The sequence below is a fragment of the Ambystoma mexicanum genome, chromosome 7q (genome assembly GCF_040938575.1).
Source record: "Ambystoma mexicanum isolate Mex_15411 chromosome 7q, UKY_AmexF1_1, whole genome shotgun sequence".
Classification (NCBI taxonomy): domain Eukaryota; kingdom Metazoa; phylum Chordata; class Amphibia; order Caudata; family Ambystomatidae; genus Ambystoma; species Ambystoma mexicanum.
In genome coordinates, this window is record NC_090941.1 from 321,388,584 (window position 1) to 321,405,970 (window position 17,387).

Genomic DNA, 17,387 nt, shown 5'->3' on the forward strand with positions numbered 1-17,387 from the left:
AAACTCATGCTATTTTCTTAAACCATGCACGCCTGGCTTTAATTTACAAACCAAGCATAGGCCATCAAAATTGCCTCCTAGTAAAATCTCTTTAATATGCAGTATAGTGCGATTATCACACATCATTTGAAGCATGAGAATGGTTGAGTTCACAACGTAAATTAATATTTGAAAACGTGCAACATTGCCTGTCTGTAAATTCGGCTGAATTCTGCGGTATGAAAATGCCTTGCTCCCACTCTTAATGGTGCAGTCCCATTGGAGCACTGATGCCTTAAAAAACCGAGAACCACTTCGCCCCCAAAGGCATGCTGCTTTATCGCAGCACAATAGATGCCCTGTTCAATTTCAGTAGTCAGTCTGGATTCAATACCACTCCCTCCCAGTAGTGCCATTACCTTGAAGGACATCACTTCCTGCTTAGCATTACCTCTCCAGCGAACGCCTACACAACATGTGCTTGTAACCAGTTCCATGTTTCTTGCAATCACATTTTCCTATAACACAAACAATCATCTTCTCCTTTTGGCCCAATTATGTACGTTAAAGTATATCTACACAAATTTCATGCAAAACACCCACACATGACACAGCAATACGTCTTGCATGTTTAACTGATAAACGACCCACATGGCTCCGGTTTGTGCTGAACCGAGCTCAAAGTTTTCCAAACATTTTTTTTGACAGGATCCTATTTCCTCTGAGCGAACATGATTACTACGTGTAAAGAAACACTTTATAAACATATGTACGAATGCAATATATGAATAAATATACTCTGACATTACTATGAACCTATAAGGTCTGTCCCGTGGGCACGGACCCACACTTTGAAAAACCCTTCTCAAAAAATGAGTCATGAGTAACATAGTTGCGCAACCCTCCCTTCGCCCCCGAAGGAATTCATGAGTGATGTTGCTTGACATCTCAACCTTGTCAAGAAGAGATGTGACACCAGCGTTGACCATGCAAGTTCTTCATTTATACCGTGCCTCGAGATGTGTACTCCACACATCCCCCTCCAGTCACTGGATCAAGTGGTAAGGTGTAAAGACACATTATTTTTATTTGAGAAACACTACAGTGCGTACATTAACACAAGTATTTTTGATGACGCAATTGGAGATACTAAGACCAATATATAATTGTATAAATATATAAAAGTTAATCTCATTCCAGCACATGCAATCCAGCACATGCAAAAGTTCAATCTAACTGTAACTAAGAAGTATTATATGTAACTATATAAATTGTCTGTAACCAGTGATAAGAACTACTTGAACTGTTAACCATGAACAATCTCTGTAACTAAGAAAAAAATGTCTGTAATTAGCGCCAAAATGCCCCTGGGCTGCTGCGCGCTCATCAAATGTGAATAAATAAATAAATAAATATATTGATATTATACAAAGGTTCTTGAACATTTATATGGAATTCAGTATATGTTTTATTCATGGCTCCAACCCAATACTGCACGGCCTTTAATATACATTGCCTATCACGGAAAAACTGTGCTGGATTATCTAATTCAGCTCAAGGACTCCAAGGGAGAGTCTGGTGCGTGGGTTCAGCTGCAGCTGTGTCCAGTGGTGCAGTCTCTCCATGGGCCCACTGTGGCCAATCAAGGCTATAGTAACTGCCATAATTCTTGAGCTTTAACGTGGAGATGAGCCAGCTTTTAGATGTCTGGGGTTCACCAAAGGCCCAGCCAGATGTGTGGAGGTCACTGTGCATTCTGCTTGGCAAAAGATTGAATTACCATATTTTTGAGTTTCTTGGGTAGGCTCACAGTAAATTAGTCTTCTGCACAGATTAGGACGACATTCAGGGGCGTAGGAGACACATACAATCTGGGGGGGATAAGGGACACCTTTGGGACTTTGCTACAGAAACAAACCACAGAGTAAAATGATCTGTCAATTTATTTGTAGTGAGTGATGATCACGCACATTTGTTCAAAAAAACTCATTTTTTTGCACGCTCTGTGCGCATGATACATTTTGTTGCTATTGTTTGTATGTCAACCAGATCCATTTTATCTTTGTGTATATTGCACACACAAACATGAGTGAGTCTAATGTGTAATGTGAATATTGGCGAGGTGGCTCAAGACAGACACCCAGCTCATCTGGGCAATTTTGGATGCAAACGATACAAAAGACAGATAAATGAGAGTTTTAACATGATACTACCCACAGCAGAAACACAGGTGTTTCAAGTGCCAAAGGTTAATCACGTTTGCAACGGCAGTGTGTTTTTAATCAGAGCACATGCAAATTGCACATGGGATAAAGTATATTGCAGTCACCGACCGAGCAGAGCCTTGACCACATACAGGAACGACGCTGCAGCTCGAATCAAGGTCAAGAAACATACACTATACTATACTTTCGTGTGTCATAGCAGAATAACAACCGCTTAAAATGCACGGTCACCCCACTATCTGCTTTAATATTTGCAAGCTAATTTGAATGGTGGCAGAGAATCTGGCAGAGAGAGCCAGAGCACAATGGGGGTGGGGCTGGTGGGCAGATCTGTCCTGCCTTGTTTGGTCCAGTCTGCATGAACACCCAAAACTGTGAGAGGTAATATAGGAAGACAAAGAGAGAGCATCAACAGGAATGCAGGGTAATCCACAGAGAGTGAATGTTACACAGCATGAGAACCTACCTATGTAGCCCCCAGAGGCGACTTCCCCACATCAAGGCACTCGGGTGAAAACTCTGCTTGTGAAAGAGGCTACAATGAGAGCACCCGAAGCTGCTTCATGTCATTACAGGAAATAGGAGCGTGTAATTTATGAACTATTGCTTTCAAGCAAACACATACTCTTTCAGCAGAGATGTCAAACCCAGCACATGCTGAACCCCAAAAGCAGAGGAATGCCAGTGTTTGAAGGATTGGCTCAGTCTGGGCTGGATGTGGGTAGCATTGCAAGGGCACTCCTCGAATATTCCATTCAGGCAAGGAATGGTTGAGTGCCACAGTCAGGGATTATTCCACGGAGCAATTCCTTACTACTGTCGAGAAAGTGTGGCATAGCCTGGGAAAGCTTACATGCTACAGCGACACATTGTCCTGTGTAGCGCGGTAAGCTTTGGATTAAGGGTGGCAGTTCTTCCAGGTTGCAGAACATACGTGCCTCTGTTCACTTTTCCCATTTAAGACACTTAAAAATAGTTTCTTGTCCTAAAATGTATTCTTTTCAACATCCCTCCAGCTAGAAGATCCCTTCCACCAATGTGCCTTGATTAGAGGTAGGTAACCTCCAATTCTCTCCCAAATTTCCACCATTGCCGATTCCCACTGTTGACCATAAATGGTTAGAACAAGAGACATGGGCGGTTCTGAGCCTTCGAAGCCTGGACATTTTCTAGGCCCCCTTTATGCATGCACATCAGTTAGGGGCTGGCGGCAGCCTTTTGACAGGTGGTGCACATGCACACCAAAGAAAGAAGGGGTGCAAATCAGCGGGCTGTTGTGAAATTACCGGCTGGCCTCTTTGCCTTGGCAGTTTCACAGGCGTTGAAAAGACACACAGAGCACCTCTTAAACCAGTGGCCAGTGCTAAGCTTTTCAGTATTCATACGAATACCACACCTCCCCTGATGCCTGCACTGTGCTGCAGTTCCCCTATTGCGTTTCAGGGTAGATGCAGGGTGACCGGGTGGGTTACAGTACGAGTATGACTGTTCTCCTTTCAGGCAGCTGACCCGACCCGTCACCCCACCCATAAGCAGAGGGGCGTGAGAACAAGGATAGAAGAAAACTGGGACAGAGAAGGCCAGGAGACACATAGGCAAATGAGGAAGAAATAAAAAGCAGTGTCTATATTTTTAAAGGTGGGTCGAAATTAAACACTTTTACACCTATCCAATTAACAACCACTGACCTCTGCCCACACCCGAATCCCTGCTACAGACATACCCATGCCCACACCAGAATCCCTGCTGCAGGGCTACCTCTGCCCACAGCTGACAGTCCAGCAAGCAGCAAGTGAGACTGCAACCACTTGAATTTCGCTGGTCGCTGCTGCAAAAGCAAATAGGATGTGACCACGCTCATGCTCTGTGATAGCTTTGACGACAGTAGTCAGCAACACTGTGACTGGACTCCGGAGACACTGCAGCAGTGTAGTGCGCAGGGGGACGCGCAGTTTGTTTCTCACCCAGGCAGTGCTTAGAGTCATATGCGCAGGTGCGTGGCTCGGGCCGTGGCACGCCATAAGCAGAACTTTCATCTTTGCATGCAAGTGAAGTTGCAAGCAACTGCCCCGCCAGGGCTGTCACAAGGTGTGGTGAGGCGCGAGGCAAAACATTGGGTGAGGCCCCCTTACCATTTTTTGCACTGGGCCAATGGCTGCACCGCCGCAAACAGGAGACGCAAGAAATCTTCCATTCAGTTTATGTGGAGCAACCCAAATATGGGTAATTATTACAACTGCAAATCAACTACAGCAAACGTAGATTTCTATACTGAAGAAAGGTTTATGCCAGACTAACTTTTGTATCATATGCATAAAGATATATAGGATGGTATGATGGCATGCAGTGCGTCATACCAGCATTAAGGAGCATCCTGCCCCTGTGTGCACATTAAAATACACATCATAAACAGTGACAGATAGATGATGTTAAGTGTAGTTGGTGAATTTATGAACTGAAGAGGCTTATATGTTTGCATCAATTATGCGGGATCGACAAAGCACAATGAGGGAGACCAAACCAAACAAGGATAGTTTGAAGGGTGTCTCTATCCCAAGAAAATGTTTGAAACATTGGGTAAAAATGATGCATTTTACGGCACTTCCTTTGCAAAATTGGGTAGAAATCCATACAGTTTGCAATTGGTTTTGTACGGAAGCACATAAAAAAAACAATAGTTGCAAGTCACCAACCATGCACAGGAACATTTTCAAATACATGTCATGCCGTTTTTGCACACAACATATGCTAATATAAAAATATATTTGTGCTGGTTGTTCCCATGTATGTCCATTCAGGCTGCACCAATATATGCCATTATTACCATAGAAGGACTCCCAGACAGTAAAAGAAAGTCTGTCCAGGCTGACTATGCACCATAAATGTTATTACTGATTAGACTGGCCTATATTCAATGTGGGTCAGTTTAGCCAAGTAGTATATTTGCTTTACCCTTGATGCATGGTCCTGTAAATCAAGGGCAAAGCAAAACAAGCATTGTAAATGCTAACAGTTTGGGTGTTTGTGTAGGCATGGGAAAGGTACTGCTGTCTTGGTATTAACTGGCCGTTGATGGTAGCAGGTGCAAAATGATTTGAGTACCTGAGCATCTAATAGCAGTGCCTGGCAAATGCCTCATACTTATGCATAAGCCAAAACTGTTGGCTTTGCCATTGCTTGTTTTTAAGAGGACTTCAGTGGAAGACAAGTGGTGCTTTAAAATCAAGTGGCTGAAGGCAGACCTGGTGAAGACATTTTTATTACAGCAGTAGCGTGTTTACAACTTCAATTAGTTAATAACTCTCAGAAGACTCGTTTGAGAAACCACTCGCAGACAATTTGAGGGCAAAGTTTGATGGTAAGGTTTGATTGAAGTTAGCTCAAAGAGTTCCAATGAGGAGGTGTTTTGGGTGGGTGTAGGCAGGAACTGGGTGGGAATTTCCATAGGGATTAGCATGGCCATGGGAAGTTTTCTGCACTGTGGAGCCCAGTGTGGGGGCAATCTGGCTCCCCCACCGCTAGACACATTAGGGCATTTGTCAAAGGGTCTGTGCCTCTGAGAGGTCGGCAGGGTTGGGATAGACTCTGCCAGTCTCACATCAGGCTCTGATTAACCACTGACAGACACTGCAACAGCCCTATAAGTCTTTCAGAGAAATTGGGCTGTCAATATATTTATTCTTAGTCAGAGTGGATCACAGGGTGAGATGCCTGGGAGGTTTGAAGTAGGCACATTTTACATCTTCAGATTTGCTGCAAATGTGGAAGGCTATAGCTAATTTCAATATCGGCGTTCTTAATGCAATATGTGGATTCTTCCCTCTGTTACAGAGTGGTAGGAGGCACCCATTATTAGTTTTGGTTATTAGGTGGTGCCTAAGCGCCAGCTATGCGCCAAAACAATTACACTGGATTACATATAGGAGAGATATAGGATATCAGGAGAGGCAAACAGCTTGTGGGTGTGTTTGGGTTATTGACTCACCCATTGACTATTCCATGCTAATAATCCCTATCGCCATACCAACTCACAACCTGCATCTTCCCAACCAAAACATATCCTCATGAGAACTCTTTGAACAATCTCTATCAAACAGTAACACCAAACTTTGTGCAGTAGAGGGCCTTACAGTGTTATTTCTAAGCAGTCTTCTGAGAGTTATTTACTCAACTCCCCACCTATCCTGAGACTGGGGGATCTGCTCCTTCCTTTTTCCTCCCCTGTTTGCCTGCATATCCATTGCTGCCAAACTGCCTAACCTCCCCCACCCCCATTCTTTGCTCCCCAATCCGTTGAATCTCTGCTTTCATCAGTGTGAACTTTCTCCTAAGACTTGTAAAGCTCTTTGTTGCTTGCCGAAGCACGGTCTGTGCTCAATAAATACCCTAATAATAATAATAGAAATACAAATAATAATGACAGTTCTAATTGGGCTACTGGTGTAATAGAACGTGTCTTAACCAAGTGTGCCTTCAGCCACTTGATTTTTAAGTAGTGTGTGTGTGTCCTTGCATCTCTTCCTTGCACTGAAGTCATATAAAAAACAAGCATTCTCAAAGAAAACAGTTTTGGATTGTGTGTAGGTATCATAGGCTTTCGCCAAGCACTGGTATCATTTGCCCAGGTGTTCACACCATTTTGCAGCCGTTGTCGTATCATGGTCAAGTATCACCATTCAGGCATTGCATGCCAAATGCCCATCCCATGGCTACACAAAAGCCAAATCTGTTGCTTATCAATGCTCATTTGTAGTGGTTTCACGCAGTACATATCACTCTTCCGTGTTATTGTGGGTTCATGGAGAACATATCATTTTTCAATATTATAGTGCATTCGAAGATGGAAAGTTTATATTTTACCCATTTCAAGTGTGCTTTATAAGAGGAGAAATGTGCCTTAAACCTGAGTGTGGTTTGGAAGGTTGGCAAGAGTACATCCCACCCCGTTAGAGTTTTGGAAGGTCGGCAACACTCATTCTGACCATGGTGTGGAAGGCCAGCAGCAGGTTTGTTTTTTTCTGGTTCTTTAGCTTAATAGGAGTCACTGCTCCTTCTGAAAATGATGTTCCGTAATCGGTCTAACTCCCACAGCGCGCACGTGTGTATATGTTTGGGTTTTTGCGTGTGTTATGTTTCACCTCAGTCACATTATACAATCTCTCGGAGTCCTTGACTTGCTACTGCTCTAGTTATCAGGGATAAAAAGCTGTCAAGCCAAATGATGGGCCACTGTTCAATAGTGGCTAAGCTTGCTCAGCATTGCCAGAGCTCCATTAGGCAACATTCCCTGGACAGTTGTTGAATGTGCCACGAGCCCCCCCCCCCAAGTGCGAGGCCTGGGGCAGTTTGCCCCTCCTGCACCCCCCTCATAACGGCCCTGTGCCTAGCACTGGAAGCAATTCCTGGCTGGACCAGGAATTATGTGCAGCAGCAGACAGTGGCAGTGCACTGTCTGTGCACAAGAGATTCTGGGGGGGGGATATATGCCATTATATCCCTCCACTTAAAATTGTGGGGGGGATTTGTCCCCCATATGCCCCCATGTCCTACGCCCACGACGAAATTACCTAAGTAGAAAAGTCCTACCACCAAAAGTCTGACCCCCATTTATTCGCATATGTATATGTGGGGGGGCTAAACTTAATAAAAATGTATAGGTGTAAGGTGAGAGGGTGTGGGGGTCACCCCCCGCAAATGCATATATTCGAAAAAATGGGGAAAAAACAACAACAAAAAACTGACTTTTGGTGGTCGGACTTTTCAACTCAGTAGTTTCACGCAGATCCTTCTGCACAGTCTACTCTGTATTCCTTTCTCATCTCATACCACACTTTAGCCATATTTGCGGTGTGAATATGTTTTAGTGGCACCTTCTGTAACCCATCCCAAAAACTATCTTCGTATCTTAGTCGGGCTACCTTAGGCAGCGAGCCTCCCCTACTTTCCTTGTTCAAGTTCAGTTTCTCAGAGTGATGGCTTTTCCTTGATGTGATGTCAGACAGACTGGTTTGGAGGATCAATGCAACATTCTAATTGTCTTATAAAACCAATTGCATAATAACTCTCTATATGCCATCTTGAAACAAGAGCAAACACTTTGTTTAGGTCTTTGTCAACCACAGCCCCGCTGGAACTGCGCTCTGCATGGAAGTTTGCAACTTCTCCCGTGCTGGTCTTGCGCTAACCTGCAGAAACATCTGCAGGAATAGAAGCTTCCATTAATCTCCTTCCTGCACTAAAAGACATTTGGAGATGCTCATTCCTTTTTTCACAAAATCCTTTATTTACAGGCATTAAAATTTTGGAAGCGGGTGCTAGCCAATCAGCAAGCTTGGAACATAGGCTGTAATCACTGGTACAAGCCCGCATTCCGAGCAGCCTGAGTGCTGCTTGGCCTGTGCAGCCTTCGCCTTGCGCGCTTCTCCTTCACCCCTTAGCAACCGCGTACCTCACACAGGGGTGAAATACCAGGCGCTGAGCTGTGTTTTCAAAATATTTTCCTTGTTGATGATGTCACGGTCATCAACAAGGGAAACAGACTTCTGAAATACAGCACAGTAAGATTTTTAAAAAAAAATGTAATCACACCCTTAGCTCCCGCTTACGAGCTAATGGCAACATAACACTTGGCGTTGTGTCGACCACGCTGGTAACAGCACCACCACCCATGTTAAGGGACCCTTGCTTGGCTTGGGCCATTAACTTGGTTATATTGACTCATTACAATATACCTGAAACTGGTGCAGAGATTACACAACCCTGAAAAGAAGGATGGAGGTCTGCGTGCCTGATATGATATGTGGGCCATGTGCAGGGACCTTTCTTACAAGTTCCCAGGAATGCTGGTTGAGGCGATCAAAAGCAATGTTCATGATCCTTGTGAATTTGTCACATTTCTATAGACAAATCTGCTTTGAAAGGGAATCTAGCCGGAGACAGTGATGCTGCTGAAGAGCTGTAAACCACTGTCCGACACAAAGACGGTCTCAGGGACTTTTGAATATTTGGGATGCATCAAACCCACATCACTAGGAGCAAAAAAAGCAAGTAAGTTACAGAGCCTATGTGAAGGCTCCATACCAAGGGAACAACATCCCTACCAATCAGGAGTACTGATACATTGGACCATAGGAGGAGAGGCCTACATAGGTTTGTGGCAAGTGAGTTAAAGGAGGGCCGTCTGCCAGGAGCAAGGGAGAAACCCGCTGTGCTCCACAACCATACTGCAAGAGGACTGATGGACTTTAGGATACTGAGAAGCTTGGAAGAGCTGAGGGGGTCTTTAAGAGCTAATGATGATGAAGACCCTGTGAAAGTCTGGAAGCCTGATAAAGGTTTTGGCCCTTTGACAGGTAAGAATCCTGAGGCTAAAAAGTCGAACATTATGAAAGGCTTAACCCTACTGGACCCTGGCACTATATCCCTGGAGAGTGAGGTTGACACTATATCCCTGAAGATTATGCTGGGCTCTATATCTCTGATGGGAGAGCTGGGCGCCATATACAATTGGAGCAGGTAGAAGTTAGCCAGACACTATCCTCCTGGAAAGGTTATAAATAGCAAGCTGAGTGCAATATCCTTATGATTGTGCCTCTGGGAAAGAGGCAGTCTGGGCACTGTGTCAAGAAGCATCATGAAGCATTCTGGGTGCAATATCCCAAAAGGGTACCAAAGGCAGACCAATATCCCCATTAAATAGGAAAACCCAGACACTGTATAGTTCCCCCAGACACCTTTGCTTAGTTAGTTTCAAAAGTGGAACACCTTTTAAGTTGTAGATAACACCCTAGTTCCCTTAAGCTTTCATCCCAACCTTATCCTAGCACAAAATGAAGCGTCATACTTTTGTGTCACATTTCATCCTTCTGTCACATTATGGTGTGAGAATAGACAGAACTTTGTTTTTTTGCCAATACCATACAGTGCAATCAATTCTCCTTTGTCTTTTTCTTTTTCAAGAGGAAAGGCAGCCACAAACAATGGAAACATCGTGGTTAGTGCAGATCCGTGCATCAGGGAGCACCCAAATCATAGGCACAGCCATGTTCAGGCGTATAACCATTACTCAGGTCCGTGCCCATACTAAACCCCCTGGTCGATACTTGGAGTGGCCCCCCATTTGAATTAATACCATCAAGCAGTCCTCTCTTCTGCACTCTACCCAGTCCTGCCTTCATGGTGGCCTAAGACCAGCAAGCTGAAGGATTTAGCGTACATCCTGGCGAAACGGAGAATAGCAATGGGTTGGAAGGCACCTGCAAGACCAGTAGCACGAGTATGGTGGGAGGATCAGGTAAAATGGGCCAATGCAGAAACGGTGATGTGGTTCGAAGTGCCTAGCAGAGAGGAAGAACAAGTAGTAGGGGGGATATGTGGATACAATTGGTAGCTGATTTGAGTGCCACTGAACACTATACTCAAGAAAGGGGGTGATCACTATAAGTGCACCCGTTGCCACAGTAGAAGTGGCTCAGTTATAAAAGGAATGTGTTAGGAAGTGTTACGCACGGCCAGGGTGGGGGCAACTGGGGTTGGGAGTTGGGCTGGGAAGTTGATATATACTTACATGTACATGTATCCGACGATAACGATTAAAGTGTACACTGTTGTGTTTGTGTGTTTAAAAGTAAATTAATAAAAATTGTTTACAAAAAAAACCTTCAGTAGATCCCACACCTCATGCCAGACAGTAAAACGCCCCCATTTTATGACTCTCTGATCGTTTCGCTGTATTCATCTCAACCTTGATCCATATCCAGACCTCCCTCAGCCATGATCCAAACCGGGGGCCCCTGGGAGTCTTACAGGCCATTGTTATGGCACGCTTCACCAGAAAAAACCTCAGGGAGAGTACTCTCATGAGCATTCTATTCCTCCTCTCTCATTTACAGGGGAGCAATCCCAAGATGCATTGTTCAACTGTGGCTCGTACCCATACTCCAGTGACATCGAACATATTGGGCCTCATCACGACCCAGGCGGTAAGTTACCGCCTGGCCCGTGACTTTACCACCATGGCGTAAACTACGTTTACGCCATGGTGGTTGGCGGACTTACCGCCCCATTCGGACCTTGGCGGGGCGGTAAGTCCCCAATCCCCATTTACCCTTCCCCATTCCCATTTTTGCCCCATAGGGCATAATGGGAGTGGGGAAGGCGTTAATTACGCCACCGTAAATTACGGTGGCGTAATTAACTCCATGGTCCCTCAGCGCCATGGATTTTAACACCTGCTAAAAGCAGGTGTTAAATTCGCCATGGCGCTAAGGGACCTCGTACTCAGGCGGTAAGGGTCGGCGCTGTTTACGGCGCCGTAAACCCCTTACCGCCTGGGTCGTAATGAGGCCCATTGTCAGTTACCAGCTCCCAGAATGTTTGCACCCTATCGCAGCTCCAGCACATGTGCAAGCATGTTCCTACTTCTCGTCCACACTTCCAGCTACTAGGGTGAAGCCCCATGTCCGTTTTAGCCACCACAACTGGAGTGACATAGGCACGCATGACACCTCCATACAGTAGCCACTGAAATGTCACATTCCTAGACCCTTACTTGTCAGATAACAACACTCTGGCCCATTCAGCATCTGTTAGTGGCTCTCCTAGGTCATCCCCCTACTTGGTCTGCTGTTTAGCCACTCTGTCCTCACAAGCCGGCACCACAGCAACGTAAAGTTCAGTTATGCACTGACCCCCATCCACCAGGCCCCTCACAGCCATGTTAGTCACATGCATCTCGGGCCACCCAGGGAACCCCTCCAATAATCCCATCACCAACGCCTTTAATCTGGCATATTCCCACAAATGGAGTCGCACCTCAGAATACTGTCCTCGAAAGTCCCGGCAGGTGAGGGCCTTGTCATGGTTGTAGTGATCCTCAACTCACCCTCCCCATCAAATACAGGTAATCCTCGCACACCTGCCTGATCCCAAGGAGTATCCCAGCCTGCTACCTGATAACCTCATTTCAGGTAAGAAGGGAAACTTCTGCCCCGGTAGTCTCGTCGCCTGTCTCCATACCTTTACCAGAGTTGCCACTGGCAAAGTGAACAGCCCAAGCTCCCTGTCCCTGGCTCCAATCACCTCAAACAACTGCAGTGGTTTGCACTCAGAAGCAAACAACTGTGTGAGCTCCTCCACCTGTGGTACTGAGAATCACTCCATCATGTGCTGCAGCATAGTGTATTGAATCAAGGGTGTTCATCCATTCTCCCTAAGGGGAAGCAAGTTCTTTGAGGCTAGGGAGGTGAACCCGCTCTGCAAGACCCTCCCTAGGGGCATGGGCAAGTGGGACCTCAATGGGAATGACTCCCCTTAGGGGACACAGACTCCCACAATGAGGAGGAATTCCCTAAACTCAATACCATATCAGCCAATATGGGACTGCCTCCGAGAAAGATCAACCAGCCATCCTTACATTTGGCTCCAGGCAATGTGGGAATAACACAACCATATCAAGAAAGACAAGATGTCTCTTTAAAATGAGATCTGCATATTACTGGGACGAGTGACTCTTGTGAGGGGAGAGAGTATGGTACGCAGGGGAAGCCCCTTTATGTGATTACACATTGGAGAGATGGAGCATAGTGAAGACACAGAGCTAGTAACTCTTGGAAAGGTGAGGAACACCAGAGTGAGACGACAAAGAGACAACAAATCCTGCATGGGAGAACTTTTGCCTCAACTGGGACCTAAGACGTGCAAGTTGGTGGCATGACCATGGCTGCCTCGTGGTTGGTGAGACACCCAACGAACGATGCAGAGACCGCCTGAGAAGGGAATCCTGCCAGCTACCAGTAGCACGCATCCGTAGATGTCACCCGAAGTCAGAGGAGCTGAGAACACTACACCGTAGAAGGCATGCACTGAGAAGAGAGAACAAGACGCCAAGTACCCAAGTTGCTCAGCATCTAAAAAGGTACCGGGGAGAGAGGGTGAGGCAGGAGGCTGCTGGAGCGATATAATGGGAAAAGAGAAGACTCTCATAATCCCAGTTTGAAAGTCGGACATTAAGTAAACAGAGTTGGAGATATCTGAAACCGATACAGAGCGTAACAAACAATGCTGTATCGGCGATATATAGGAAGTGGAAACAAATACTCTGGGAAGAAGGGAGAAGCCCAGAGATATAAGAGTGACAAGTGTTGTGAAACAGACTGTCAAGGGAATTGAATTATAAGAGAGAGAATCCAATACCAAGAAGCAGGAAGAGGTCAACTAATAGATCGGATACAGTCATATATGCGGTTTGTGAATCCACAAGATAATAAGAGACATACCAGTAAAAGTCTGAGGGTGAGACACTACTTCAAGAAAAGTTGTGGTAATGCTGACATTGAAGAGACTGCAAGGCTCTCAGGTCTATGGGAAGATCTATATGAGCTCATGAGGGAAACATCAAGAGACTTCAAGGAAGATAACTTAAAAAATCCTATTTTCTAAACAGATTCATTTGTGTATCAATAACCACAGGGGACAAGATACAGCCTTAACGATAAAGCTGCTCGGAAGAAGGCAAGACGAAAAATGACCAAGAGAAGAGAGACATCTGCTTGGCCTATTTTGAGTTATTCATATTAGTGGTAGGGTCAGGTAGAGTTTGGTTTGGGTCTGAAGACAACCTATATTTTTTGACTTCCTGATGACAGACAAGCACTATTAGTTAATTTAGAGCGAACCACTTAGCGATAGAAAAAGATAGGCCTTTGTCTCATATTTTTATTAAAGAAAAGGTAAAAATGTCCTCTTCTTTTCCGACCCACGGCAGTAGTCACCCAGTAATATAAATATATATTTAGGGGCCCCATACCGCATTCCCCTGCTGGGAGCTACTGTGTCTTCAGTGCTACTTCCGGGCTTCCATCCTTCCACAGTAAATTCTAAGATCATATGCATCTTGCAGAAGTATTTGGGTGGTACAGACATTGCATGGCCTGGAATGCATACAACAGGTGAAGCAGGGATATCATTTTAACCAGGGTAACCCTTCCCACCACAGTTAGGGGACATTTCATCCAGTATTCAGCAGACCTGTCAGCAGAGCTTTCAAATGCAATTCTACTTTGCTTCACATTTATTCTCAGATACCCACTCTCAGTCCACATCCACCTTCACTCCCGGGTACTTAAATCAGCCATTCAGGACATCTAGGCCCATGTGTGTCAATCTGCTGCTCAGACCTTCAGGGATGTTATAAAGAACAGATTTAGACCGATTAACCACCAGCCCCACCAGCTCGCCGAACTCCTTGATTGAGTCCAACACCCTTTCCAGGTTGCAGACCAGGCCCCAAGCATACAACAGGTCGTTGTCTGCATACAATGTGATACAATGATTCCTTCTCCCATGCCCAGGCCAACATCTGCATGTCTCCCACGCACTACCTTTGCCAGCGGTTCAATGACAAGTGTGAAAACCATGGGCAACAATGGGCATCCCAGGCGAGTTCCCCTTTCCACTAACTAAGGGGCGGACACCACCCCATTCACCCTCAACCTAGATGTCGAGCCTTCACATAGCAGCTTAACCCACCCTACGAATGCTGGGCCCGCCCATCCTTTCCAGCACACACCAATGAAAGTCCCAGCAAATCAAGTCAAACGCCTTGCAGGAGTCCAGGCTAACCATCAGTGGATGCCCTATATTTGTCTAGAATTAAAAATATCATCCTTAAATTCTGTACTGTGCTCCAACCTGGAATGAAGCTGACTGGTATGGGTGAACCAATTCCTGTACCACTTGTCTCAGCCGATACATCAGAAGTTTACATAAGATTTTTATATCAACATTAATCATCTGCAACGGTGCCACATTCACTAGCATCCCTACCTGCCTTGCCATAACCGACACCTCTAACATGGTTCCTGGGAGCCTTCCCAAGGCAAAGCCTCCTGATACACCTCGAACAATTTGGGGCGAGTAGATTCTTGCAAACTGTATATACCACGACCGTTAACACATTGATACCTGGCATCTTTCCCAACCCCACGCCATGTACTGCTCACTCCACATCCTGCAGAACTAGTCGAGCACCAAGTGACTCATCCTGTGCATCACTCAACCTATTCAGCCCCGCCTCCTCCAGAAACACTGACATTTTTACCTCATCAAACACAGCCTGCTTGGCATACAGTGCCTCATAGGAGGACGTGAACTCATTGCACACGCCCCCGTTGGTCAGTCAGCATGTTACTCGTCTCATCCCGCACTCCATTGCATGTCAATATACGCCCCTACCTCTGTACAAGCTAAGGGAGGAGTCTTCCTGCTTAGTCCCCTTCAGAGTGCAACCGTGCCACATATCTCACATAATCAAAAGCATTCAGTTTATCCTGTGCATCATCAAGATCCTTCCCCACCTCCCTTCTCAGGGCTTGGATGTCTTCTCCCCTACCCTCCCTGTGATCCAGCCGAACCTGGTACCCCTTGTGTCAAGAGACCGTACCTGAAAGCGCTCTTCCGACCCCCCACCTTTGCTGATATACAGAGGGGTTTATAGTATTTTCAACAAAAAAAATGCATCAAAAAAGAAATCCATCGACATAAAAGCACCGAATGTAAATGCATCGAAATGCTATCTTTTACATTTAAAAGTACATATCCATCGTAAATTGTCCATCGAATATAGGAATGGACATGTTTCGATGGATATGTACTTTTAAACGTAAAAGATAGCATTTCGATGCATTTATTTTTTAGGTTAAATTGTTACATGGAGCTTTCCAGTGCTGAAATATTCAATGTATTTCGGCACTGGCCAGCTTCATGTAACGTTTCAGTGTTTATTATTTTTTGGGGGGTTCCCCCCAACCCCCAAGGGCACCCCCTAACCCTAACCCTAACCCAACCCTAACCCTAATCAAAATACAACGAAATGTATTCAATCAAAGTGCATTTAGTTGGATATGGCTTTAAATTAATAGAATTCGTTGGATATTAATTTGATGAATCTAATTTCAATGATAGTCTAGATACCATACAGAGGCCCCTTAGTAAAACCTTCAGCGATTCCCATTCTGTGTGCCTGCTTGCAGTAGTGCCCCAATTGCATTCCTGAAACTGCTATCTAAGCAACAGAAAATGTTACCTGTTTCCCCAATAAATGTGGACAAATCGGAAATATCACACACAGAAATGACCGAAGCATCTTCGCTACTGATTGATGATTGTGCTGTTGATGTGGACTTCCTAGTTTGAGGACTTATCAACCACCATGGAATCACAAACCACTGTACTTCTGGACGATTGGCTATTAAAGGAACCAAAATACATTGAGCCTCATTACGAGTTTGGAGGTAGCCATGCCATATTTAGCGCCATGGCTACCTCCCAAACTCAGGTCTGGGTCCCGAAAAGGGGACTTACCGGGCCATTCTGATCTTGGAGGGCCCGGTAATTCCTTTTCGCGGGACCCGGACCCAGTACGTCCCCATTCCCATTCCCATTGAGCCCATATAGGGCTCAATGGGAATGGGGAGGATGCTAACAACGGCCCGTTAATGACGGGCCTGTTGTTAGCATCCTGTACTGCTAACCGGTCCCGCTCTGCACATCTGGTCTGGCCAGGCATCCAGAGTGGGACCCCCTGCAGAACTCGTAATGTGGCAGCCCGGAATGAACAGTGCCGGTCCCTTACCGGCACCGTTCATTCCGTGGCCGCCAGCCTCGTAATGAGGCCCATTGTGTTTGACTGCAGCCTGATAGAGATTATAACATTGATTAAATGTGATCATAAATTGCATAGGAGGAATTTTGGGGAGCAATTAGTGAAGATTACTCGTGTAGTCAAAAGCACCAACCTGAAGATCAAGGGTAGCTGTGTACACCACCATAACTCATTTTCATGGTCTGCTCAACCTATACTTGGGAAAGTGCCTGCTGGAAATTGACTTTGCTAATCGGCTTTGTTTAGCGGATCAACACACAGTACACTTTTAAGTTTATCTAACCTTGTGGGGCTCGAGTTCCATTGAAAAACAAAGTACTACAAATATCAGAAGGATTTCTTGTTACCCGCTATTAGCCATGCTTGGACACTCAAACAGTTGTCAATGGACAAAGCTCTCGCTGGAAAAAGGCTCTGGCTTGCTTGGGATGGACAGTGTGGCAGTCCAGGTTTTTCTGCAAAATACTGCACTTATCACTTTCAAGACATGGGAACAAAAATAATAGCGAGTTCATTCGTCG